General features: G+C 44.3%; 1 pseudogene; it reads left to right on the top strand.

The window, feature by feature from the left end:
• Nucleotides 1-15,180: 15,180 nt before the first annotated feature.
• LOC100613819 (large ribosomal subunit protein eL34-like) lies at nucleotides 15,181-15,642 on the top strand (annotated as a pseudogene).
• The last annotated feature ends 10,846 nt before the right edge of the window (nucleotides 15,643-26,488 follow it).

The following is a 26,488-nucleotide window of genomic DNA, read 5'->3' as shown; positions in this document are numbered from 1 at the left end:
GATGCTTAAAGGCAAAAAAAAAAGCAAAAATGGAAAATTATCCAAATGCCCATTAATCAAGACTGGATAAATAAATGGTAGGATATTCACCCAATGGAATACTATATGGCAATGAAAATAAATGATCTGCTTTAACAAAGTTGACAAGCAATGGGGAAAGGCCTTTCTATTCAATAAATTGTGCTGGCATAACTGGCTAGCCAAACATAGAGGAATGAAACTGGACCCCTACCTTTCACCATACACAAAAATTAACCCAAGATGGATTAAAGACTTAAATGTAAGACATAAAACTAGAGATCTGTTCCAAGATGGCCGAATAGGAACAGCTCCAGTCTGCAGCTCCCAGTGTGATCAACACAGAAGACGGGTGATATCTGCATTTCCAACTGAGGTACCTGGTTCATCTCACTGGGACAAGTTGGACAGTAGGTGCAACCCACGGAGGGTGAGCTGAAGCAGGGCAGGGCTTCACCTCATCTGGGAAGCACAAGGGGTTAGGGGACTTTCCTTTCCTATCCAAGGGAAACTGTGACAGACTGTACCTGGAAAAATGGGACACTCTTACCCAAATACTGCACTTTTCCCAAGGTCTTAACAACTGGCAGACAAGGAGATTCTCTCCCATGTCTGCCTGAGTGGGTCCCACACCCACAGAGCCTTGCTCACTGCTAGCACAGCAGTCTGAGATTGACCTGCAAGGCAGGAGCTGGTGGGAGGAGGGGCATCCACCATTGCTGAGGCTTGAGTATGTAAACAAAGCAGCCAGGAAGCTTAAACAGGGCGGAGCCCACCACAGCTCAGCAAGGCCTACTGCATCTAGACTCCACCTCAGTGGGCAGGGCTTAGCTGTACAAAAGGCAGCAGACAACTTCTACAGACTTAAACGTCCCTGTCTGACAGCTCTGAAGAGAGCAGTGGTTCTCCCAACATGGCATTTGAGTTCTGAGAATGGAGAGACTGCCTCCTCAAGTGGGTCTCTGACCGCCATGTAGCCTAACTGGGAGACACCTCCCAGTAGGGGCTGACAGACACCTCAAATAGGCAGGTGCCCCTCTGGGACGAAGCTTCCAGAGGAAGGATCAGGCAGCAGTATTTGCTGTTCTGCAGCCTCTGCTGGTGATACCCAGGCAAACAGGTTCTGGAGTGGACCTCCAGCAAACTCCAACAGACCTGCAGCTGAGGGACATGACTGTTCAAAGGAAAACTAACAAACAGAGAGGAATAGCATCAACATCAACACAAAGGACATCTACACCAAAACCCCATCTGTAGGTCACCAACATCAAAGACCAAAGGTAGACAAAACCAAAAAGATGGGGAGAAACCAGAGCAGAAAAGCTGAAAATTGTAAAAATCAGAGTGCCTCCTCTCCTCCAAAGGATTGCAGCTCCTTGCCAGCAACAAAACAAAGCTGGATGGAGAATGACTTTGATGAGTTGACAGAAGTAGGCTTCAGAAGGTCAGTAATAATAAACTTCTCTGAGCTAAAGGAGCATGTTTGAACCCATAGCAAGGAAGCTAAAAACCTTGAAAAAAGGTTAGATGAATGGCTAACTAGAATAAACAGTGTAGAGAAGACCTTAAATGACCTGATGGAGCTGAAAACCATGGCACGAGAACTTCGTGATGCATGCACAAGCTTCAATAGCTGATTCGGTCAAGTGGAAGAAAGGGTATCAGTGACTGAAGATCAAATTAATGAAATAAAGCAAAAAGACAAGGTTAGAGAAAAAAAGAGTAAAAAGAAATGAACAAAGCCTCCAAGAAATATGGGACTATGTGAAAAGACCAAATCTACATTTGATTGGTGTACCTGAAAGTGATGGGGAAAATGGAACCAAGTTGGGAAACACTCTTTAGGATATTATCCAGGATAACTTCCCCAACCTAGCAAGGCAGGCCAACATTCAAATTCAGGAAATACAGAGAACACCACTAAGATACTCCTCAAGAAATTGTCAGATTCACCAAGGTTGAAATGAAGGAAAAAATGTTAAGGGCAGCCAGAGAGAAAGGCTGAGTTACCTACAAAGGGAAGCCCATCAGACTAACAGTGGATCTCTCTACAGAAACCCTACAAGCCAGAAGACAGTGGGGTCCAATATTCAACATTCTTAAAGAAAAGAATTTTCAACCCAGAATTTCATATCCAGCCAAACTAAGCTTCATAAGTGAAGGAGAAATAAAATTCTTTACAGAGAAGCAAATGCTGAGAGATTTTGTCACCACCAGGCCTGCCTTACAAGAGCTCCTGAAGGAAGCACTAAACATGGAAAGAAACAACCAGTACCAGCCACGGCAAAAACATGCCAAATTATAAAGATCATCGATGCTATGAAGAAACTGCATCAATTAATGGGCAAAATAACCAGCTAACATCATAATGACAGAATCAAATTTACACATAACAATATTAACCTTAAATGTAAATGAGCTAAATATCCCAATTAAAAGACACAGACTGGCAAACTGGATAAAGAGTCAAGACCCATCAGTGTGCTGTGTTCAGGAGACCCATCTCACGTGCAAGGATGCACATAGGCTCAAAATAAAGGGATAGAGGAAGATCTACCAAGCAAATGGAAAGCAAAAAAAACCAGGGGTTGCAATGCTAGTCTCTCATAAAACAGACTTTAAACCAACAAAGATCAAGGAGACAAAGAAGGGCATTACATAACGGTAAAGGGATCAATTCAACAAAAACAGCTAACTATCCTAAATATATATGGACCCAACACAGGAGCATCCAAATTCATAAAGCAAGTCCTTAGAGACCTACAAAGAGACTTAGACTCCCACACAATAATAATGGGAGACTTTAACATCCGCTGTCAACATTAGACAGATCAATGAGATAGAAGGTTAACAAGGATATCCAGGACTTGAACTCAGCTCTGCACCAAGGGGACCTAATAGAAATCTACAGAACTCTCCACCCCAAATCAACAGAATATACATTCTTCTCAGCAGCACATCACACTTATTCTAAAATTGACCACATAATTGGAAGTAAAGCACTCCTAGGCAAATGTAAAAGAACAGAAATGATAACAAACTGTCTCTCAGACCACAGTGCAATCAAATTAGAACTCAGGATTAAGAAACTCACTCAAAACCACACAACGACATGGAAACTGAACAACCTGCTCCTGAATGACTACTGGGTAAATAACGAAATGAAGGCAGAAATAAAGATGTTCTTTGAAACCAATGAGAACAAAGACACAACCTACCAGAATCTCTGGGACACATTTAAAGCCGTGTGTGGAGGGAAATTTATAGCACTAAATGCCCACAAGAGAAAGCAGGAAAGATCTAAAATTGACACCCTAACATCACAATTAAAAGAACTAGAGAAGAAAGAGCAAGCACATTCAAAAGCTAACAGAAGGCAAGAAATAACTAAGATCAGAGCAGAACTGAAAGAGATAGAGACACAAAAAACCCTTCAAAAAAAATAAATGAATCCAGGAGCTGGTTTTTTGAAAGGATCAACAAAATTGATAGGCCACTAGCAAGACTAATAAAGAAGAAAAGAGAGAAGAATCAAATAGATGCAATAAAAAATGATAAAGGGGATATGACCACCGATTCCACAGAAATACAAATTACCATCACAGAATACTATAAACACCTCTATGCAAATAAACTAGAAAATCTAGAAGAAATGGATAAATTCCTGGACACATACACCCTCCCAAGACTGAACCAGGAAGAAGTTGAATCTCTGAATAGACCAATAACAAGCTCTGAAATTGAGGCAATAATTAATAGCCTACCAACCAAAAATAGTCCAGGACCAGATGGATTCACAGTTGAATTCTACCACAGGTACAAAGAGGAGCTGGTACCATTCCTTCTGAAACTATTCCAATCAACAGAAAAAGAAGGAATCCTCCCTAACTCATTTTATGAGGCCAACATCATCCTGATACCAAAGCCTGGCAGAGACACAACAGCAACAAAAAAGAGAATTTTTTTTGTTGTTCAATATCCCTGATGAACATCTATGCGAAAATCCTCAATAAAATACTGGCAAACTGAATCCAGCAGCACATCAAAAAGCTTATCCACCACAATCAGGTCAGCTTCATCCCTGGGATACAAGGCTGCTTCAACATATGCAAATCAATAAACATAATCCATCACATAAACAGAACCAACAACAAAAAACCCATGATTATCTCAATAGATGCAGAAAAGGCCTTTGACGAAATTTAACAGCCTTTCATGCTAAAAACTCTCAATAAACTAGGTATTGATGGAACATATCTCAAAATAATAAGAGCTATTTATGACAAACCCACAGCCAATATCATACTGAATGAGCAAAAACCGGAAGCATTCCCTTTGAAAACTGGCACAAGACAGGGATACCCTCTCTCACCATTCCTATTCAACATAGTGTTGGAAGTTTTGGCCAGGACAATCAGGCAGGAGAAATAAATAAAAGGGTATTCAATTAGGAAAAGAGGAAGTCAAATCGTCCCTGTTTGCAGATGACATGATTGTATATTTAGAAAACCCCATTGTCTCAGCCTCAAATCTTCTTAAGCTGATAAGCAACTTCAGCAAAGTCTCAGGATACAAAATCAATGTGCAAAAATCAAAAGCATTCCTATACACCAATAACAGACAAACAAAGAGCCAAATCATGAGTGAACTACCATTCACAATTGCTACAAAGAGAATAAAATACATAGGAATCCAACTTACAAGGGATGTGAAGGACCTCTTCAAGGAGAACTACAAACCACTGCTCAATGACACAAACAAATGGAAGAACATTTCATGCTCATGGATAAGAAGAATCAATGTCATGAAAATGGCCATACTGCCCAAGGTAATTTATAGATTCAATGCCATTCCCATCAAGCTACCAAAGACTTTCTTCACAGAATTGGAAAAAACTACTTTAATGTTCATATGGAACCAAAAAAGAGCCCACATTGCCAAGACAATCCTAAGCAAAAACAACAAAGCTGGAGGCATCACGCTGCCTGACTTAAAACTATTCTACAAGGCTACAGTAATCAAAACAGCATGGTACTGGTACCAAAACAGAGAGAGAGAGACCAATAGAACACAAGAGAGGCCTCAGAAATAACACGACACATCTATAACCATCTGATCTTTGACAAACCTGACAAAAACAAAAATGGGGAAAGGATTCCCTATTTAATAAATGGTGCTAGGAAAACTGGCTAGCCATATGTAGAAAGCTGAAACTGGATCCCTTCCTTACACCTTATACAAAAATTAATTCAAGATGGATTAAAGACTTAAATGTTAGACCTAAAACTATAAACACCCTAGAAGAAAACGTAGGCAATACCATTCAGGACATAGGCATGGGCAAGGACTTCATGACTAAAACACCAAAAGCAATGGCAACAAAAGCCAAAATAGACAAATGGGATCTAATTAAACTAAAGAGCTTCTGCACAGCAAAAGAAACTACCATCAGCGTGAACAGGCAACCCACAGAATGGGAGAAAATTTTTACAATCTACCCATCTGACAAAGGGCTAATATCCAGAATCTACAAAGAACTCAAACAAATTTACAAGAAAAAAAAAAACAATCCCATCAAAAAGTGGGCAAAGGATATGAACAGACACTTCTCAACAGAAGACATTTATGCAGCCAACAGACACATGAAAAAAAGCTCATCATCACTGGTCATCAGAGAAATGCAAATCAAAATCACAATGAGAAATCATCTCGTGCCAGTTAGAATGGCAATCATTAAAATGTAAACAACAGATGCTGGAGAGGATGTGGAGAAATAGGAACACTTTTACACTGTTGGTGGGAGTGTAAACTAGTTCAACCATTGTGGAAGACAGTGTGGTGATTCTTCAAGGATCTAGAACTAGAAATACCATTTGACCCAGCCATCCCATTACTGGGTATATACCCAAAGGATTATAAATCATGCTACTATAAAGATACATGCACACTTATGTTTATTGCAGCACTATTCACAATATCAAAGACTTGGAACCAACCCAAATATCCATCAATGATAGACTGCATTAAGAAAATGTGGCACATATACACCATGGAATACTATGCAGCCATAAAAAAGGATGAGTTCATGTCCTTTGCAGGGACATGGATGAAGCTGGAAACCATCATTCTCAGCAAACCATCACAAGGACAGAAAACCAAATACCACATGTTCTCACTCATAGGTGGGAATTGAACAACGAGATCACTTGGACACAGGGTGGGGAACATCACACACTGGGGCCTGTCAGGGGGTGGGGGTGCTGGGGGAGGGATAGCATTAGGAGAAATACCCAATGTAAATGACGAGTTGATGGGTGCAGCAAACCAACCTGGCATATGTATACCTATGTATCAAAACTGCACGTTGTGCACATGTATCCTAGAACTTAAAGTATAATTAAAAAAAAAAGACATAAAACTATAAAAATTCTAGAATAAAACCTAGGAAATATCATTCTAGACATCAACCTTGGCAAAGAATTTATGATTAAGTCCTCAAAAGCAATTGCAACAAAAAAATTAACAGGTGGGACCTAATTAAGCTAAAGAGCTTCTGCATAGCAAAAGAAACTATCAACAGAATGAACAGACAACCTACAGAATGGGAGAAAATATTCACAAACTAATATGCAGAATCTAAAAGGAATTTAAATAATTCAACAAGCAAAACACAAACAACCTGCTTTAAAAGTGGGCGAAGGACACAGACACTTCTCAGAAGACATACATGTGGCTAACAAACATACGAAAAAATGCTCAGCATCACTAGAGAAATGTTAATCAAAAACATGTGTGACATCTCATACCAGTCAAAATGGCTGTTATTAAAAAGTCAAAAAATAACAGATGTGGGCAAGGTTGCAGAGAAAAGAGAATGCTTATACATTCTTGGCAGGAATGTAAATCCACTCAGCCACTGTGAAAAGCAGTTTTGAGATTTCTCAAGTAACTTAAGACAGAACGACCATTCAACCCAGCAATCCCATTACTGGGTACATACCTAATGGCAAATAAATCATTCTACCAAAGACACATGCACTTGTGTGTTCATCACAGCACTATTCACAATGGCAATGACATGGAATCAACCTAGATGCCCATCAATGGTGGACTAGATAAAGAAAATGTGGTACATATACACCATGGAATATTACACAGCCACAAAAAAGAACAAAATCATGTCCCTTGCAGCAACATGGATGCAGCTAGAGGCCATCATCATAAGTGAATTAATGCAGGAACAGAAAACCCAGTATCACATGTTCTCACTTATAAGTGGTAGCTAAACACTGAGTATACATGGATATAAGGATGGGAAAAATAGACACTGGGGACTACCAGAGAGGGGAAAGAGGAAGGGAAGCAAGGGTTGAAAAACTATTAATACCTATTAGGTACAATGCTCACTACCAGGGTGACAGGATCATTCACACCCCAAACCTCAGTATCACACAGTTTACCCATGTAACAAACTTGCACATGTACCCCTGAACCTAAAAGCTGAAATAAAAAAAAATTAAAGTTGCTCCTGCTTTGCCTTCCACCATTAGTAAAAGCTCCCTGAGGCCTCGCCACAAGCAGATGCCACCACGTTTCCTGTATAGCCTGCAGAGCCATGATCCAATTAAGCCACTTTTCTTACAAATTAAAATCATAATAGGCCGGGCGCGGTGGCTCATGCCTGTAATCCCAACACTTTGGGAGGCCAAGGTGGGTGGCTCAAGAGGTCAGGAGTTCAAGACCAGCCTGACCAAGATGGTGAAACCCCATCTGTACTAAAAATACAAAAATTAGCCTGGCACAGTGGCAGGCACCTGTAATCCCAGCTACTTGGGAGGCTGAGGCAGGAAAATTGCTTGAACCCAGGAGGCGGAGGTTGTGGGGAGCTGAGATAGCACCACTGTACTCCAGCCTGGGTGACAGAGTAAGACTCTGTCTCAAAAAAAAATAAAGAAATGCTGATATTGTCTGTTTCTTGACCTGGGTGCTGGTGACATGAATGTGTTCACTTTGTTAAAATTCACTGAGCTGCACATCTTTGATATGTGCACTTTTGGGTATATTATACTGCAATAAATTTTTTAAAATGTTACCTCATTTTGTGGTCACAATCATATGATAGAGCTATTATGTCTACTGTACAGATGAATACGTTGAGGCTCAAAGAAATTAAATAATTTACTCAAGGTCATACTGAAAGTATGTGGTAGAGCCTGAATTGGAACTAAAGTCTGTTGAAATCCAAGGTCGTGCTGAAAGATGACTCTGGCCTTTCTTAAGGTTCGATTTGATCCTTCCCAAAAATCTTCATAACTGTGTCTTTTCTCTACCTGTCTGCTTTCCTAGAGGTTCCATGCCTTTTTATTTTACCAAGAAAATTCCTATCAGTTTTCAAGGATCAGCTTAATTCCCCTCCTCTGTGAAGTCTGCCCTGATACCTCTCCCCATCCCCAGCTGTTTGCAATAGGGATCCAAAACTCACATGCCAGCAGAGGTGCGGCAGATATTAACTGGGGAAAGCAGCTGGATGTGTCACAGGGGGAAGTGAAGTCTGTGACAAAATTGCAGAGGGCAAACCCCACCTGGAGGAAACAACAGCTACTCAGTTTCAGCCAATTGCTGCAACTCAGGAATGCAATGTCAAGATGGCAGAAGTCTGGATTGGTATATAAAATCTTCCTTTTAAATGCTGCCTTTTAAAAATTAAAACAGAGAGAAGGACTGTGTGGTAGATAGAGCTCCCTCCCCCCTCTCCCCTCTCCCCTCTCCCCTCCCCCCTCCCCCCTCTCCCCTCTCCCCTCTCCCCTCTTTCCACGGTCTCCCTCTGATGCCGAGCCGAAGCTGGACGGTACTGCTGCCATCTCAGCTCACTGCAACCTCCCCGCCCGATTCTCCTGCCTCAGCCTGCCGAGTGCCTGCGATTGCAGGCGTGCGCCGCCACGCCTGACTGGTTTTCGTATTTTTTTGGTGGAGACGGGGTTTCGATGTGTCGGCTGGGCTGGTCTCCAGCTCCTAACTGCGAGTGATCCGCCAGCCTCGGCCTCCCGAGGTGCCGGGATTGCAGACGGAGTCTCGTTAACTCAGTGCTCAATGGCGCCCAGGCTGGAGTGCAGTGGCGTGATCTCGGCTCGCTACAACCACCTCCCAGCCGCCTGCCTTGGCCTCCCTAAGTGCCGAGATTGCAGCCTCTGCCTGGCAGCCACCCCGTCTGGGAAGTGAGGAGCGTCTCCGCCTGACTGCCCATCGTCTGGGATGTGAGGAGCCCCTCTGCCTGGCTGCCCAGTCTGGAAAGTGAGGAGCGTCTCTGCCCCGCCGCCATCCCATCTAGGAAGTGAGGAGCGCCTCTTCCCGGCCGCCATCACATCTGGGAAGTGAGGAGCGTCTCTGCCCGGCCGCCCATCGTCTGAGATGTGGGGAGCACCTCTGCCCTGCTGCCCCGTCCGGGATGTGAGGAGTGTCTCTGCCCGGCCGCCCTGTCTGAGAAGTGAGGAGACCCTCTGCCTGGCAACCGCCCCGTCTGAGAAGTGAGGAGCCCCTCCGCCCGGCAGCCACCCCGTCTGAGAAGTGAGGAGCGTCCTCCCTCCTCGTCTGGGAGGGAGGTGGGGGGGTCAGCCCCCCGCCCAGCCAGCCGCCCCGTCCGGGAGGTGAGGGGCACCTCTGCCCGGCCGCCCCTACCGGGAAGTGAGGAGCCCCTCTGCCCGGTCAGCCGCCTCGTCCGGGAGGGAGGTGGGGGGGTCGGCCCCCCGCCTGGCCAGCCGCCCCGTCCGGGAGGCGAGGGGTGCCTCTGCCTGGCCGCCCCTACTGGAAAGTGAGGAGCCCCTCTGCCCGGCCAGCCGCCCCGTCCGGGAGGGAGGTGGGGGGGTCAGCCCCCCTCCCGGCCAGCCGCCCCATCCGGGAGGGAGGTGGGGGGGTCAGCCCCCTGCCCGGCCAGCCGCCCCGTCCGGGAGGGAGGTGGGGGGATCAGCCCCCTGCCTGGCCAGCCGCCCCGTCCGGGAGGGAGGTGGGGGGAGCAGCCCCCTGCCCGGCCAGCCGCCCTGTCCAGGAGGTGGGGGGGGGCGCCTCTGCCCGGCCGCCCCTACTGGGAAGTGAGGAGCCCCTCTGCCCGGCCAGCCGCTCTGTCTGGGAGGGAGGTGGGGGGGTCAGCCCCTGGCCTGGCCAGCCGCCCCATCCGGGAGGGAGGTGGGGGGGTTAGCCCCCCGCCTGGCCAGCCGCCCCATCCGGGAGGTGAGGGGCGCCTCTGCCCGGCCGCCCCTTCTGGGAAGTGAGGAGCCCCTCTGCCCGGCCAGCCGCTCTGTCTGGGAGGGAGGTGGGGGGGTCAGCCCCTGGCCTGGCCAGCCGCCCCATCCGGGAGGGAGGTGGGGGGGTTAGCCCCCCGCCTGGCCAGCCGCCCCATCCGGGAGGTGAGGGGCGCCTCTGCCCGGCCGCCCCTTCTGGGAAGTGAGGAGCCCCTCTGCCCGGCCAGCCGCCCCGTCCGGGAGGGAGGTGGGGGGGTCAGCCCCCCGCCCGGCCAGCCGCCCCGTCCGGGAGGGAGGTGGGGGGATCAGCCCCCCACCCGGCCAGCCGCCCTGTCCGGGAGGTGAGGGGCGCCTCTGCCCGGCCGCCCCTACCGGGAAGTGAGGAGCCCCTCTGCCCGGCCAGCCGCCCCCTCCGGGAGGGAGGTGGGGGGTCAGCCCCCCGCCAGGCCAGCTGCCCCATCGGGAAGTGAGGGGCGCCTCTGCCCGGCCGCCCCTACTGGGAAGTGAGGAGCCCCTCTGCCCGGCCAGCCGCCCTGTCCGGGAGGGAGGTGGGGGGTCAGCCCCCCACCTGGCCAGCCGCCCCGTCCGGGAGGTGAGGGGCGCTTCTGCTCGGCCGCCCCTACTGGGAAGTGAGGAGCTCCTCTGCCCGGCCACCACCCCATCTGGGAGGTGTACTCAACAGCTCATTGAGAACGGGCCATGAAGACAATGGCGGTTTTGTGGAATAGAAAGGGGGGAAAGGTGGGGAAAAGATTGAGAAATCGGATGGTTGCTGTGTCTGTGTAGAAAGAGGTAGACATGGGAGACTTTTCATTTTGTTCTGTACTAAGAAAAATTCTTCTGCCTTGGGATCCTGTTGATCTGTGACCTTACCCCCAACCCTGTGCTCTCTGAAACATGTGCTGTATCCACTCAGGGTTGAATGGATTAAGGGCGGTGCAAGATGTGCTTTGTTAAACAGATGCTTGAAGGCAGCATGTTCGTTAAGAGTCATCACCACTCCTTAATCTCAAGTACCCAGGGACACAAACACTGCGGAAGGCCGCAGGGTCCTCTGCCTAGGAAAACCAGAGAACTTTGTTCACTTGTTTATCTGCTGACCTTCCCTCCACTATTGTCCTGTGACCCTGCCAAATCCCCCTCTGCGAGAAACACCCAAGAATGATCAATAAAAAAGAAAAAAAAAAAAAATTAAAACAAAAAGTACCATCCGTGTCAGCGAAACATAGCATGTCTGAGGCTGGATTTAGCTTATGGATCCAAAATTTGCAATCTCTGCTTAGAGCTTGGCAAGATTAGACGAGACCCAGCTGATTAAAAACTGACCAACCTCTTCCCTTGAGGTTTGCCTTCTCCCTGCTAGAAGCATTCTTTACATATGCCAGATGGGAGCTGTCTATTAAAATTCCAAGCTTTCATTCTTATCTTCACTTATAGCCCCCAAAACCTGGGAGGAAGAAATGACAGAAGCATCGTGGGTCCCCCCAAAGCCACCACCATCCCTTAATGTCCTATGATGTACTCAAAGAAGCATGAGAGAAAAAATAAAGCAGCATTTGAAATAGAATGAAAACTGCCACATTGGGGCAGTATAACTACATCCTGCTGGCAATTGCCAACCACCTGGGCTTCTCAGGCCCAACCCCAAATCCCTGGAGGAGCCTGCCTGATAAATAAAGCAGGCCAAGAGGCGGAGGCTTATAGAGGGTGAAGTATCAATTTAGGACACTATGTTCTCTGGTTTAGAGCAAAAATTGAACTTGAAAATAGCTGGATCCATTTGGTGAGAAAGGATCAGGAAGGGGATTAGAGGAAAACACATTATGAAAGAATCTTACTGGTGTTTTTCCCTTGGGGATTCCTTGCCACTTGCTGTTGCGCTTTGGAAACAACCCAAGTAGAATTTGCTTTTATTAGCAACAAAAAGCCAATTTCTTTTTCCTATTCAATGGAGGGGGAAAATGAATAAACAGACCTGGGCCTACAAAAAGGTCAAAAATTTCCAAAAGTGTACTGTTAGGCCAATCGTTTGAAAGTTGGAATGCATTTTTGCACAGAACCAAAGTGTTGTCTAAGAATTAGATTTTCATGAATGTGTCAAAAGAACCTAGTTAGCCCATAATGAAACTAAAATATTAATTTTGCAATTGAGAAGAAAAGAAAGTAATATGTCTCAAGAAAGAAGAAGAAAACAGAGCAAACATACTGAATAATTCAGTAATCATTTATTAAATATTTGCTTTGTGCAAGATGCAGTTGATTTGAGCATGATGTTTAGGAGATCAGCTGTGGCCTAGCAGAGCAGGTTTAGTGGATGAGAGTAACAGAAGCCTGCTTAAAGTGGGTAAAGAAGGAGGAGGAGGTGAGAGAGCAGAGCCAAGTTCTTTATAGGACCTCCATTGGGGAAAAAGAATGTTCTCCTGATAGCTGGAGGAAGATTCAGGTCCAAGGTGTTAAAGCTGTTGGTATTCTCTGTTATGCTTTTAGGCTGCTAGAAAGAAGTAAACATAGAGGGAAAGGCAGAAATACAGGTAAAATAGGCAGTATCAATTGATATATGTCCTTGTGCAAAGACTATTAGTTATTCCCTACGGTCTGATCTCTGCCTCCCTTCCTTAGGAAGAGAGCCCTTATTTTAATGCACCTAGCTAGAAAACTACTTCCCCAGCCTCTTTTGTAGCTATGTGTAGCCTTGTGACTAAGTTCTGGCCAATAAGTTACAAGCAGACATTTTAGGTAGACATTTAGGGAAATTACTGACTTGAAGAAAGCCCCTTTGTCTTTCCTACTGTCAAAACATACAAATATTAAAAATATAATTTCCACACATTATCTGAGCACATCCCAAAGTATAATTAATCATTGATGAGGGAAGCCAGTAAGATGACAAAGCAGGTTCAGTAGAAACAAACAAACAAAAAACACCAAAAACTCTGAAATAACAATGCTAAGTTAGATGCAAAAGTGACAAATGTTCTGCAAGGTTAGAAAACCATCTCTGCAGGTTTTCATCTGCATCTAATCAATTCTTCTAAGTTAACATCTAACTCTCCAGTCTGAACTCTAATCAATAGTACCTAAAGAGTAGTTCATTTCCCAAGAGTGAGATGACCATTAGGGGAACTGGACAATGCTTTAGTATGACATTGGCAGGATATGAAGTCATCCTTTTGCATTATTTCCAAGTTTCGGGTAATTTTCCTGAACACCGCCTTCCTTCCTCCTGCTGACTGGAATGTAGACACAGTGGCTGGAGCTTCAGTAGCCACGAGGATGGAAGCCACAAACCAGGATGGCAGAACAGAAAAGGAGAAGGAGACCATGTCCCTGGTGACCGTGGAGCCACCGAAACAGCTCTGCACCACCTAATTCTGGATTTGTTTTATAAGATAAAAAAAATAAAGTTATCTCTTATATAAGCCACTGCTATTTTGGATTTCTCTTAGATGTAGCCAAGTCTTATCATCTAATGAAGCAGGAGGGAGATAGAGAGAAAGAGAGAAAGAACTATGTAAATAATGCTGGAAATTCAATGGGCAATTGCCCTCAATGAGGTTGCCTACAGGCAGACAGAGAGGACTTTTAGTGAAACCTACCGAAGAAGGTATGGATGATTTAGGGGTTTCCCAACCATAGACAAATAAGAGAAATGCATTGTTCATACTAGTGGGTAGTGAAGGTTTTACTACAATCTTGTGAAAGAAACTGAAGAACTAACTAAAGACAACGGAGAAACTGACAAAGTTATCCACAAAAACTTAGGCGATGACACCAAATGGGAAATAAGAATATTCTCAGCCTGGACAACATGTTGAAACCCCATCTCTGTCAAAAAATCCAAAAAGTAGCGGGCGTGGTGGTGTGTGCCTGCAGTCCCAGCTACTCAGGAGCCTGAGGCATGAGAATCGCTTGAACCGACCAGGAGGCAGAGGTTGTAATGAGCTGAGATGGGGCCACTGCACTCCAGCCTGGGCAACAGAGTGAGACTCCATCTCAAAAAAAAACAAAAAACAAAAAAAGGAATATTTACAAATTTGCTCAAATGTTACAAAAAGCTAGCTTGATTTATTTTCTCAATATAATCCTCCTTGGAATTGTATGGTATATATTATAGTATACATTAAATAGTATATATACCTTACACCTATAAATACTATCTACTTGACATACTCACACCTGCATATTACTTTACAGTATTGTATTCCTAAAGCTATGTTTCATCTACTGTTATGGGTGACTTAAGAAAACTTCTGAGTAATTCTGACTATATGTGACTCTTGCCTATGGGCTGACTAAAGAATCTAATCTCCATCTTAAGATGTGATTTAAGTCCAGAGAAGCTGAAAGGTGATCTGATCAATAAGACTGGTAGAGAGATGAGCCTTAAAACCACAGAGAAGGAGGGAGGTTGAAAGCAGGTCAATCTGTTGGCTGGGAAGGAGGAAAGTAAACAAGTTCTCAGCTGATAGCCTCAACATTCTCAGTATGCGACAAGCCATCTGTTGAGAACAGGTGGGCAATGGGAGAGGAAGACTTTCAAGATGCTTGGGAATGTGATGCAGCTTTGGAATCGCTGAATAGGGAATGGGTTTGGGAACTGACCAGAAACTTGTAAGATGACAAGCAAAAGTACACGCCTAAGCATTGTACATGACTCAGCTCTAAATTGGCATCCTCTTCCTTTCCCCCTATTTCCAGTCCCTGCCAGGGAACCTGGGGGATAGGGAAGGGAAAAGATCAAGCTGTTTTCTATTAAGCCTCATCCACTCAAAGTAAATATGGTCCAATCGGTAAATCAGATAACATGTAGCAAGTTGTGCAATTTGGTTATATTTGTCTAGGAATTGAAGTTTTAGTCATGTGTTTCAAGCTTATTTTAGAATTAAACTCTGTTCCTTGTACAATGTGGACACTTAATAAATGGTGAATGATTAGCCAAACGCAAGCAATTGAGGCTTTTATAGCTGTCCAAGTTCTGCAGAAGTCATTGTTTAGAAGAAAATTTGTCAGGGGACATTGTCTGCAGACACTCAGAATAGTCCAGCATTTGGCATAGCGACGTAGGCTTTCCTACAATACAGCTTCTAACAAAACTAGGCTGTCCTGAACCCCTGGTAATAGAATTGTTCACCTTTATACCAAGAAGGTTGGGAAAGCACCAAAATCTGCATGTGGTGTGTACCCAGGCCGACTTCGAGGGGTCCGTGCTGTAAGACCTAAAGTTCTTATGAGATTGTCCAAAACAAAGAAACATGTCAGCAGGGCCTATGGTGGTTCCATGTGTGCTAAACGTGTTCGTGACAGGGTCAAGCGTGCTTTCCTTATCAAGGAGCAGAAAATCGTTGTGAAAGTATTGAAGGCATAAGCACAGAGTCAGAAAGCTAAATAAATATGAAACTTTTTTGAGTAATAAAAATGAAAAAAAAGGAGAAAATTTGCCAAGAAATGAGTCCTTTAAATGGCAACAAATTCACCTGTACCCCACCTGTGAAGACCTCTAGGATCCGAGGTCCCTGTTGTTGCTGTTTCTTCTCTCCTCTGAGGTCATACCCTCCTCTTTCTTAAATGGTACTTTCCTTTGAAGTGAAAAAGAACTGGGAAAGGAGTCCTGAGAGAAAAGGGCTGAGCATGAACACTACAACCTTACATAACAGACATTTTTATCTCACGACTTAAACCTAATACTGTTTTCCCTTTAGTGGCTATATTTATTTTTGAGAGCACAGTATTTAAAAATGGCATGCCGTGCTGAATTGCTCTCCACCAGTCCAGTCCGCCATGGGACTTTGTGATATCATCGGAGTGGTTGGCTGTGTTTATGTTTGATGGCCACGGGCTAATGAAGCAGTGCAGTGTCTTTTATGGATAGACAGTGGGAAGCGCTCTTCGTGTCCTTCTGGGTTTTAACAACAGCCAAATTTTTAAAAGGCAGGAGGCAGAATCCGGCAGAGACCTTCTAGCATTGGCCACCTCTTCTCATGAACATGGGGCTCAATGTCTTAGTATTTAAAGGGAGAGTGAGCCCAGTTTGCCATGCAAGGAAGGAAACCATTTCTTTCTGAAGAAGGTAAACTTCTCCAGTACCTAAAGAAATTTAGTTGAGCCAAGAGGGTGGCAGACTTACTCTTCGGGACAGAGGCAAATGTGACCCTGAATGGAGAATAGACTGGGTTTAGAACAAAGTTAGCAGACTCAGAGAACTTGGTTTGAACTCCCTCCCAAAGTGACCAAATAGGAATTTTGTACCCAACTTGTGTGACAGTAAGCAGCTTTCATCTTCCTTACTTTCCCGGCCATTGTAAGAGAGCTGTTGATACAACAAAGAAAAGGATGGCAATTTTGCCTCCGGGCTACAAATGCAGAGCCAGATCATCTTTACTGTGTTCCTACTCTGTGCCAGACAGAAACCAACATATAAAGAAAGGACACCCCATGTTCAAAGTCAGTGACCTCAGCTGGACATGGTGGCTCACACCTGAAATCCCAGCACTTTGGGAGGCTGAGGCGGGTGGATCACCTGAGGTTAGGAGTTTGAGACCAGCCTAGCCAACATGGTGAAACCCCCTCTCTACTAAAAATACAAAAATTATCTGGGCATGGTCATGCAAGCCTGAAATCCCAGCTACCTGGGAGCCTGAGGCAGGAGAATCACTGGAACCCAGGAAGTGGAGGTTGCAGTGAGCCGAGACAACACCACTACACTTCAGCCTGGGCGACAGAGCAAGACTCCATCTCAAAAAAAGAAAAAGAATACAAAAATTAGCCAGGCGTGGTCACGCATGCCTGTAATCCCAGCTACTCAGGAAGCTGAGACAGGAGAATTGCTTGAACCTGGGAGGCGGAGATTGCAGTGAGCGGAGATCACACCACTGCACTCCAGCCTGGGCGACAGAGCGAGATTCCGAGATTCCGTCTCAAAACAAACAAACAAAAAACCACAAAGTCAGTGACCTCAGAACAAGCCCTGGAGCAGCCACAACAAAGTCAGGAAGCAGCTGTCCCCGTGCCTCCATGAGGGTCTTTGTGTTGCTGCCAGTAGACCAGGTTGGGGAGCTGGACATGGGAGGTGAAGGGCTGGCCTCTTTCCCAAAAAGGGATGCATTACCAAAAAACGTGCTAGAGAAAACCATAATGCAGCAATGATCAAACTCACATGCGGAGGAGGAACAGCATGAGGGGGCGTTGGCGAGGAAAATACAGCCACTGTCCGTAGAAAGAAGATAACTTGCTAGGAACATAGCACACTTTTACAAGAATTCTTTTACAAACTCTAATTTTTAAACACGCACACCACACACAAACAGTAAGATAAAATCTGAAACCTCAGAAATTTAATGTGACTGAAATACATCTGGACAAAAATCACTTGGGTGTTGCGCTCTTCCTCCATTACCTACGCTGTTAACTGCAGAAACGTGGAAGAGAAGGGAGGGAAGTGCATGTCAGATCAGATGCACTAGAGAGGACACAGCCAAAGGAGAAGCAGAGGTGAGAGGGTGGGAGAGGGCAAGACACTGGCATTTACAAGGCGCTGCAGAAGTGTTTCTAGCAGAGGATTTTTTTTTTTTTTTTTTTTTGAGATGAGTCTCACTCTGTCACCCGGGCTGGAGTGCAATGGCACTATCTCGGCTTACTGCAACCTCCACCTCCTGGGTTCAAGCAATTCTCCTGCCTCAGCCTCCCAAGCAGCTGGGATTACAGGCATGCGCCACCATGCCTGGCTAATTTTTATATTTTTAGTACAGACGGGGTTTCACCATGTTGGTGAGGCTGGTCTTGAACTCCCAACCTCAGGTGATCCGCCTACCTCAGCCTCCCAAAGTGCTGGGATTACAAGTGTGAGCCACCACACCCAGCCAAGGCAGAGGATTTAAATATTAACCGTGAATTATGACTTAGAGCCTTTCAAATTTTTAGAGCTCTGAGTAAAACTGAAACACCTGTTTGAGCAGTGCTTCTTCCAATATGAGCCATCCTGAGACTGGACCATGCAGGCTGTGACTCCATCAGTCTTGTCTAAATGAGATAATGAGGCTCTTATTGCCCTTCTGTGAGCAGGTTAAATTGAGAAAAATGAAATCTTTCCCTTTGACTATTTCAAGTACTTTCTTTACCACCCCAGCCCAATCATGTGCCAACCTCTTCATAATCTACATATTACGGTAGCAGAATACATCGTACTTATTATCACCCATTTAAAATTAAGCATTTGTATGCAAAGCAGTTTTCCAAGAATATAGTAATAAGGAATATAAAGCTGTACCCTAAGGGCTTAATTCCAAAGGAGTTTTAAAGTAGCAGTCAAAAGAGAGATACAGATCACATAGCAAATAAACCAGATGTGCATGTATATCTCATATCTTAAAAATGCTGCAGTTACGACGGGTGCAGTGGATCATGCCTGTAATCCCAACATTTTGGGAGGCTGAGGTGAGTGGATCATTTGAGGTCAGGAGTTTGAGACCAGGCTGGCCAACATGGTGAAACCCTGTGTAAAAGAGTTATTTTGTAAAAATACAAAAATTAGCCGGGCATGGTGGCTCACGCTTGTAATCCCAGCACTTTGGGAGGCCGAGGAGGGCGATGACAAGGTCAGGAGATCGGGACCATCCTGGCTAACACAGTGAAACCCCGTTTCAACAAAAAATACAAAAAATTAGCTGGGTGTGGTGGCATGTGCCTTTAGTCTCATATACTCAGGAGGCTGAGGCAGGAGAATTGCTTGAACCCGGGAGGCAGAGGTTGCAGTGAGCCAAGATCATGCCACTGCACTCTAGCCTGGGTGACAGAGCGAGACTCTGTTTCAAAAAAAAAAAAAATTAGCTGGGTGTGGTGGGGGGCACCTTTAGTCCCAGCAACTCAAGAGGCCAAGGCAGGAGAATCACTTGAACTCAGGAGGTGGAGGTTGCAGCCGAGATTGTACCACTGCACTCCAGCCTGGGTGACAGAGCGAGACTCTGTCTCAAAAGAAAAAAAAAAGGGGGGGGTGTGCTGGCAAGATGACCAAATAAGAACAGCTCAAGTCTGCCACTCCCGGTGAGACCAACGCAGAAGGCAGTGATTTCTGCATTTCCAACTGAGGTACCTGGCTCATCCCATTGGGACTGGTTAGACAGTGGGTGCAGCCCATGGAGGGCAAGCAGAAGCAGGGTGGGGCGTTGCCTCATCCGGGAAGTGCAAGGGGTTGGGGAACTCCCTCCCCTAGCCAAGGGAAGCCTTGAGGGATTGTGCCATGAGGGACGGTGCTATCTGGCCCGGATACTACACTTTTACCATGGTTTTCACAACCTGCAGACCAGGAGATTCCCTCGGGTGCCTACACCACCAGGGCCCTGGGTTTTAAGCACAAAACTGTGGGGCCATTTGGGCAGACACTGAGCTAGCTGCAGGAGGTTTTTTTTGTACCCCAATGGCACCCGAAACCCAAGCGAGACAGAACTGTTCACTCCCCTGGAAAGGGGGCTGAAGCCAGGAAACCAAGTGGTCTTGATCAGTGGATCCCACCCCCATGGAGCCCAGCGAGCTAAGATCCACTGGCTTGAAATTCTCAATGCCAGCACAGCAGTCTGAAGTCCACCTGGGAAGCTGGAGCTTGGTGGGGGGAGGGGCGTCTGCCATTACTGAGGCTTAAGTAGGCAGTTTTCCCCTCACTATGTAAACAAAGCTGCTGGGAAGTTCAACTGTGCGGAACCCACCACAGTGCACCAAAGCCACTGTAGCCAGATTGCCTCTCTAGATTCCTCCTCTCTAGACCAGACATCTCGAAAGAAAGGCGGAACCCCCTGTCAGGGGCCTATAGATAAAATTCCCATATCCCTGGAACAGAGCACCTGGGGAAGGGGCGGCTGTGGGCACAGCTTCAGCAAACTTAAATGTTCCTGTCTGCTGGCTCTGAAGAGAGCAGTGGATCTCCTAGCACGGTGCTTGAGCTCTGCTAAGGGACAGACTGCATCCTCAAGTGGGTCCCTGACCCCCGCGCCTCCTGACTGGGAGACATCTCCCAGCAGAGGTCGACAGATGCCTCATACAGGAGAGCTCAGGCTGGCATCTGTCAGGTGCCCCTCTGGGACAAAGCTTCCAGTGGAAGGAGCAGGCAGCAATCTTTGCTGTTCAGCAGCCTCTGCTGGTGATACCCAGGCAAACAGGGTCTGGAGTGGACCTCCAGCAGACCTGCAGAAGACAGGCCTGACTGTTAAAAGAAAAACTAACAAACAGAAAGCAATAACATCAACATCAACAAAAAGGACACCCACACAAAACCCCATCCGAAGGTCATCAGCATCAAAGATCAAAGGTAGATAAATCCATGAAGACAGGCCAGGCGTGGTGGCTCACGCCTGTAATCCCAGCAGTTTGGAAGGCCAAATCAGGCGGATCACCTGAGGTCAGGAGTTCGAGACCAGGCTGACCAACAACCAACATGGAGAAACCCCATCTCTACTAAAAATACAACAAAATTAGATGGGCAGAGTGGTGGGCACCTGTAATCCCAGCTACTTGGGAGGCTGAGGCAGGTGAATTACTTGAACCTGGGAGGCAGAGGTTGCGGCAAGCCGAGATCACATCATTGCACTCCAGCCTAGACAAGAGCGAAACTCCATTTCAAAAAAAAAAAAAAAAAAAACCGCGAACACGAGGAAAAACTAGCACAAAAATCCTGAAAATTCCAAAAACCAGAATACCTCTTCTCCTCCAAAGGATCACAACACCTTGCCAGCAAGGGAACAAAATTGGACAGAGAATGAGTTTGACAAACTCACAGAAATAGGCTTCAGAAAGTGGGTAATAACAAACTCCTCTGAGCTAAAGGAGCATATTCTAACCGAATGCAAGGAAGCTAAGAATTTTGATGAAAGGTTACAGGAACTGCTAACTAGAATAACCAGTTTAGAGAAAAACATAAATAACCTGAAGGAGCTGAAAAACACAACACGAGAACTTTGTGAAGCATACACAAGTATCAATAGCCAAATCAATCAAGCAGAAGAAAAGATATCAGAGCTTGAGATCAACTTGATAAAATAAAGCATGAAGACAACATTAGAGGAAAAAAAATGAAAAGGAATGAACTTCTCCAAGAAATATGGGACTATGTGAAAAGACCAAACCTATGATTGATTGGTGTGCCTGAAAGTGATAGGGAGAATGGAACCAAGCTGGAAAACACGCTTCAGGATATTATCCAGGAGAACTTCCCCAACCTAGCAAGACAGGCCAACATTCAAATTCAGAAAATACAAAGAACCACTAAGATACTCCTCAACAAGATGAACCCCAAGACACATAATCATCAGATTCACCAAGGTTGAAATGAAGGGAAAAATGTTAAGGGCAGCCAGAGAGAAAGGTCAGGTTACCCACAAAGGGAAGCCCATCAGACTAACAGTGGATCTTTCTGCAGAAACCCTACAAGCCAGAAGACAGTGAGGGCCAATATTCAACATTCTTAAAGAAAATAATTTTCAACCCAGATTTTCATATCCAGCCAAACTAAGCTTCATAAGTGAAGGAGAAATAAAATCCTTTACGGACAAGCAAATGCTGAGGGATTTTGTCATCACCAAGCCTGCCTTACAAGAGCTCCTGAAGGAAGCACTAAATACAGAAAGGAAAAACTGGTAGAAGCCACTGCAAAAACATACCAAAACAGAAAGACCATCAACACTATGAAGAAACTGCATCAACTAATGTGCAAAGTAACCAGCTAGCATCATAATGACAGAATCAAATTCATACAAAACAATATTAGCCTTAAATGTAAATGGGCTAAATGCCCCAATTAAAAGACACAGACTGGCAAATTGGATTAAGAGTCAAGACCTGTCAGCGTGCTGTATTCAGGAGACCCATCTCATGTGCAAAGACACACATAGGCTCAAAATAATGGGATGGAGGAATATTTACCAAGTAAATGGAAAGCAAAAAAAAAGCAGGGGTTGCAATGCTAGTCTCTGATAAAACAGACTTTAAACCAACAGAGATCAAAGAGACAAAGAAGGCCATTACATAATGGTAAAAGGATCAATGCAACAAGAAGAGCTAACTATCCTAAATATATATGCACCCAATACAGGAGCACCCAGATTCATAAAACAAGTTCTTAGAGACCTACAAAGAGACTTAGACTCCCACACAATAATAATGGGAGACTTTAACAGCCCACCATCAAGAGTAGACAGATCAAAGAGACAGAAAATTAACAAGGATATTCAGGACTTGAACTCAGCTCTGCACCAAGCAGACCTAATAGACATCTACAGAACTCTCCACCCCAAATCAACAGAATATACATTCTTCTCAGCACCACAGCGTACTTATTCTAAAACTGACCACATAATTGGAAGTGAAACACTCCTCAGCAAATGCAAAAGAACAGAAATCTTAACATCTCTGACCACAGTGCAATCAAATTAGAACTCAGGATTAGGAAACTCATTCAAACCTGCACAACTACATGGAAACTAACAACCTGCTCCTGAATAACTACTGGGTAAATAACGAAATGAAGGCAGAAGTAAAGATGTTCTTTGAAACCAATGAGAACAAAGAGACAATGTAGCAGAATCTCTGGAACACAGCTAAAACAGTGTTAAGAGGGAAATTCATAGCACTAAATGCCCACATGAGAAAGCAGGAAAGATCTAAAATCGACACCCTAACATCACAATTATAAGAACGAGAGAAACAAGAGCAAATAAATTCAAAAGCTAGCAGAAGACAAGAAATAACTAAGATCAGAGCAGAACTGAAGGAGATAGAGACATGAAACTGAAGGAGATAGAGACACAGATTTCAAAAAAATCCGTGAATCCAGGAGCTGGTTTTTTTTAAAAATTAACAAAATAGATAGACAACTAGCCAGACTAATAAAGAAGAAAAGAGAGAAGAATCAAATAGACACAATAAAAAATGATAAAGGGGATATCACCACCGATCCCACATAAATACAAACTATCATCAGAGAATACTATAAACACTTCTATGCAAATAAACTAGAAAATTTGGAAGAATGGATAAATTCCTGGACACATACAACCTCCCAAGACTAAACCAGGAAGAATTTGAATCCCTGAATAGACCCATAAAAAGTTCTGAAATTGAGGCAGTAATTAATAGCCTACCAACCAAAAAAAGCCCAGGATCAGATAGATTTATAGCTGAATTCTACCAGAGGTACAAAGAGGAGCTAATACCATTCCTTCTGAAACTATTCCAAACAATAGAAAAAGAGGGACTCCTCCCTAACTCATTTTATGAGGCCAGCATCATCCTGATACCAAAACCTGCCAGAGACAAAACAGAAAAAGAAAATTTCATCCCCAAATCCCTGATGAACATGGATGTGAAAATTCTCAGTAAAATACTGGCAAACTGAATCCAATAGCACATCAAAAAGCTTATCCACCACGATCAAGTCAGCTTCATCCCTGGGATGCAAGGCTGGTTCAACATATGCAAATCAATAAATGTAATCCATCACATAAACAGAACCAATGACAAAAACCTCATGATTATCTCAATAGATACAGAAAAGGCCTTCGAAAAAATTCAACATCCCTTCATGCTAAAAACATTCAATAAACTAGGTATTGATGGAACATATCTCAAAATAATAAGAGCTATTTATGACAAACCCACAGCCAATATCACATTGAATGGGCAAAAGCTGGAAGCATTCCCTTTGAAAACCACCACAAGACAAGGATGCCCTCTCTCACCACTCCAGTTCAAAATAGTATTGGAAGTTCTGTCCAGGGCAATCAGGCAATAGAAATAAATAAAGCGTATTCAAATAGGAAGAGAGGAAGTCAAATTGTCTCTGTTTGTAGATGACATGATTGTATATTTAGAAAACCCCATCGTCTCAGCCCCAAATCTCCTTAAGCTGATAAGCTACTTCAGTAAAGTCTCAGGATACAAAATCAATGTGCAAAAATCACAAACGTTCCTATACACCAACAATAGACAAACAGAGAGCCAAATCCTGAGTGAATTCCCATTCACAATTGCTACAAAGAGAATAAATTACCTAGGAATACAACATACAAGGGACATGAAGGACCTCTTCAAGGAGAACTACAAACCACTGCTCAAGGAAATAAGAGAGGACACAAACAAATGAAAAAACATACCATGCTCATAGGTAGAAAGAATCAATATTGTGAAAATGGCCATACTGCCCCAAGTAATTTTTTTTTTTTGAGATGGAGTTTCGCTCTTGTTGCCCAGGCTAGAGTGCAGTGGCGCAATCTCGGCTCACCACAACCTCTGCCTCCCAGTTTCAAGTAATTCTGCTGCCTCAGTCTCCCGAGTAGCTGGGATTACAGGCATGTTCCATCACACCTGGCTAATTTCATATTTTTAGTAGAGACGAAGTCTCCATGTTGGTCAGGCTGGTCTCGAACTCCCGACCTCAGGTGATCCATCCGCCTTGGCCTCCAAAAGTGCTGGGATTACAGGCATAAGTCATCGCGCCTGGCCCCGTCCAAAGTAATTTATAGATTCATTGCTATTTTCATCAAGCTACCATTGACTTTCTTCACAGAATTAGAAAAAATACTGTAAATTTCATATGAAACGAAAAAAAAGCCCACATTGCCAAGACAATCCTAAGCAAAAAGACCAAAGCTGGAGGCTTTTGTCTTTTGACTTTGGAGTCACGCTACCTGACTTCAAACTACACAACAAGTCTACAGTAACCAAAACAGCATAGTACTGGTACCAAAACAGATATATAGACCAATGGAACAGAACAGAGGCCTCAGAAATAACACCACACATCTACAACCATCTAATTTTTGACAAACCTTACAAAAACAAGCAACAGGGAAAGGATTCCCTATTTAATAAATGGGTTTGGGAAAATTGGCTAACCATATGCAGAAAACTAAAGCTGGACCCCTTCCTTACACTTTATACAAAAATTAATTCAAGATGGATTAAAGAGTTAAACATAAGACCTAAAACCATTAAAACCCTAGAAGAAAACCTGGGCAATACCATTCAGGACATAGGCATGGGCAAAGACTTTATGACTAAAACACCAAAAGCAATTGCAGCAAAAGCCAAAATTGACAAATGGGATCTAATTAAACTAAAGAGCTTCTGCACAGCAAATAAACTATCATCAGAGTAAACAGTCAACCTACAGAATGAGAGAAAATTTTTGCAGTCTATCCATCTGACAAAGGGCTAATATCCAGAAACTACAAGGAACTTAAACAAATTTACAAGAAAAAAAAAAAACTCCATCAAAAGGTGGGTGAAGGATATGAACAGGAACTTCTCAAAAGAAGACATTTATGCAGCCAACAAACATATGAAAAAAAGCTCCTCACCACTGGTCATTAGAGAAATGCAAATCAAAACCACAATGAGATACCATCTCACTCCAGTTAGAACGGCGATCATTAAAAAGTCAGGAAACAACAGATGCTGGAGAGGATGTGGAGTAATAGGAACGCTTTTACACTGTTGGTGGGAGTGTAAATTAGTTCAACCATTGTGGAAGACAGTGTGGCGATTTCTCAAGGATCCAGAATCAGAAATACCATTCGACTCAGCAATCCCATTACTGGATCAGAAATACCATTCAACTCAGCAATCCCATTACTGGGTATATACCCAAAGGATTATGAATCATTCAACTATAAAGACACATGTACATGTGTATTTATTGCAGCCCTATTCACAATAGCAAAGACTTGGAACCAACCTAAATGCCCATCAATAATAGACTGGATAAAGAAAATGTGGCATGTATACACCATGGAATAGTATGTAGCCATAAAAAAGAATGAGTTCATGTCCTTTGCAGGGACATGGATGAAGCTGCAAACCATCATTCTCATCAAACTAACACAGAAACTGAAAACCAAACACCGCATGCTGTCACTCATAAGTGGAAGTTAAACAATGAGAACACATGGACACAGGGAGGGGAACATCACACACCAGGGCCTGTCAGGAGTTTGGGGGCTAGGGGAGGGATAGCATTAGGAGAAATACCTATTGTAGATGACAGATTGATGGGTGCAGCAAACCACCATGGTACATGTATACCTATGTAACAAACCTGAACATTCTGCACATGTATCCCAGAACTTAAAGTATAATAATAATAATAAAAAGTGCTGTAGTTGATATGCAGACATTAATATCATCAAATTCAATACATAAAAAGTATCAAACAATAATACAGGATCTTGTAACCTCTCTGCAAGAAGATATTCTAA

The sequence above is a fragment of the Pan troglodytes genome, chromosome 7 (genome assembly GCF_028858775.2).
Source record: "Pan troglodytes isolate AG18354 chromosome 7, NHGRI_mPanTro3-v2.0_pri, whole genome shotgun sequence".
Taxonomy (NCBI): domain Eukaryota; kingdom Metazoa; phylum Chordata; class Mammalia; order Primates; family Hominidae; genus Pan; species Pan troglodytes.
This window is presented reverse-complemented; position numbering and strand designations above follow the sequence as displayed.